Below are 2,411 nucleotides of genomic sequence, written 5' to 3' on the forward strand. Positions count from 1 at the left end.
TCGGAATATCTCAAATTAAAATTAATTTTATCCAGCGTAACTTAAGAACACCTCCCATTGACTTATTAAACGCCTTTTACTAATTAAATTAATTTTTAATGAATTCAATGTATTGAAATAGATTTGCGCAATCAGTTGATCCACACCGTACAAAAATGGCTTTGTTTCAAAAATTGTTTTCACGTACACTTCAAATTCTTTCGATTATCTGTCGTAGACACAAAAAGAAATTGTTTTTGTAAAATTTTTATACAAAATTTGTGTTAATTGGTAAAGTAATAAGAAATATATTTATCTGCATATCTTTAAGAGATCGTTTTCGAAAGTTTCCCAGTAACTCTAATTCTTTTTCTTTTAGATCTTTATCAAAACATTTAATTAGATAACGTTATTATTAAGAGGGTATACAGAAATAACAATAAGTGAGGTAATTATTTGATGAGTGAAAAGAGCTTTTTTAAACCCTTAATAGGCTATTAATGGTTTGTGAATACGATTTTTGGGCATTTGCACCAAAAATCGTATTCACAAACCATTAATAGCCTATTAAGGGTTTAAAAAAGCTCTATAAGCAGTTTATAAAGCCTCCATAAATTTTAGTGAATACGGCTGTTAAACTTTAGTCGCAAAAGCGAGATCAGGAAGACATTATATGTTGATATCCAGAGAAGGACGCTCTATTTTGGTCACAGTATCCCAAATACCACAAATTTCGACAATTAAGTTGACGTTACATGTGTAAGAAAGTAGCAATTAAAAAAAATTAAATCCCCATACTGTTCAAAATGTTCTGTTTAGGGCCGGTTGTGTACCCCGTCAAAAACCTATACTTTCAAAAGCAACACAAAGAATTGTTTTGAGCTTGCAACACAAAATGTAGGGTTGTCCATTTTATGAGAAAAGTGTTATGGTGGTGTTCTAAGGTGGGTACAGGCTGGACGATAAATCGCCAGCCGATAGAGGTTGGAACTGTCCCCTTTTGCATTGCCGGTATGCTGGCGTTTTCCGCGGCTATCGCTCGCCGGATGGGGGGTGGTTCTTGCCAGGGAAGTTCCTAACACCATACCAAAAAAATCATACCGGTCTTAAAATCAAACATGTACTGAGGCGGAAATAAGTCGACACACAAAAAGGTAACTTGAACAGGAAAAAAAAAAGGAAACCCAACTGCACGTCACACTCACGAATCACCTATCAGCATGGCAGCCTACCGATACGCTGCTTGGCTGGTGTCCCGCCAAGCTTTTGGCCCTCCCTCAGAGACTCCCCAAGGGTCTCTCCTTGATACCCCATTGCATCGCTGGGCATCCCCTGATCAGCACCTTTACTTACCCCTCTTGCTTTACCCTACCACCTTTCTAAAAATAGCCTAAGCCAACATGGTTAATCTTTCGTTAAACGTTATAAATGAAAGTGTTTATTTCCTTGGCAGCCGAATACACACAAAAATAAATCAAATTTTGAAATTGGAAAAAGGAAAAAGGAAAATGAAATGAGTGAAAGTACAAAAAAGAAGGATCCAAAATATACAGGAAAGTGAGAAGTTATAAAAGGAGTGTAAAACAAAAACCTCGAAGTTCATTCGCCCTCCTTCTCCAAAATGGTCAGCGGGTCTCTTTGACTGACAGACGGCCGTCCGTTTATTGTAGACAGTATTTGTTATGTCCGTCTGTCTTGTATAAATGTTCATATATGTATGTGTACCTTTTCTTTTTTCTTGTCTCTTGCTAATATATTTCTTTCCTTATACTCTTCTTCTTTTTCAGGCTTCCTTTTAGGTTGGACAAGTGGCTACGGGGTCAAGGAACCCCAATCTAAAGTCTAGGACCTACCTAAGATAAGAGCTCATATCCTAGCGCCTATTTGGTTCCCTATATCCGGGACGAGATTACCGTGAAGAGCACTCCCTTGTCTAACCGAACAGTAAGTAACACTTTTCTATATTCTTCTTTGCTTTCGCTTATTCTCCTAGGCACAAATATATATATGTAAATTTATTTGTAAAATAATAAAATGTTTGTATCTGTTTTAAGTCGTCCGTCAGTGTCCTAGTCCTGGATATACCGCTGCAACCAGGAGGGCTGCAGAATGCTGGATCTCCCACGCTGGACTGGAGCGGTGCTGGTGGCTGACGGTGGGAACGATGAGTTTGTGACTTTTACCGATATTTTGCGTGCTTAGCGCTTTCGTTGTGATTCTGCTGGCAGGTTCATATGCTTCGTGTGTATATTAGGTGATGGTTTACGAGCGTTTACAGCCTTCGAAATTGTTCACAGGTTTGATAATTAAAACAAGGAAAAAAAATGTTCACCGTGTTTAAATAAACGCTACTGCCATCTATTAATAAAAAAATGCACTTTCCCACCATCGGTGGTGAAGGGGGTTTTCTGCTTCAAAAGCGTTCAAATTGA

General features: G+C 38.0%; 1 long non-coding RNA gene across 2 annotated transcripts; it reads left to right on the forward strand.

Annotated features, from left to right (window-relative positions):
- Positions 1-904: 904 nt before the first annotated feature.
- Positions 905-2,411, forward strand: LOC131994111 (uncharacterized). Of its 2 annotated transcripts, XR_009396447.1 has the most exons (3): positions 905-923; positions 1,767-1,923; positions 2,034-2,411. It is a non-coding gene; the product is annotated as an uncharacterized LOC131994111 (long non-coding RNA). The 2 variants fall into 2 exon arrangements; XR_009396446.1 differs by lacking the exon at positions 905-923 and having other exon boundaries at positions 1,745-1,923.

The sequence above is a fragment of the Stomoxys calcitrans genome, chromosome 1, assembly GCF_963082655.1.
Source record: "Stomoxys calcitrans chromosome 1, idStoCalc2.1, whole genome shotgun sequence".
In the NCBI taxonomy this organism is placed as follows: Eukaryota; Metazoa; Arthropoda; class Insecta; order Diptera; family Muscidae; genus Stomoxys; species Stomoxys calcitrans.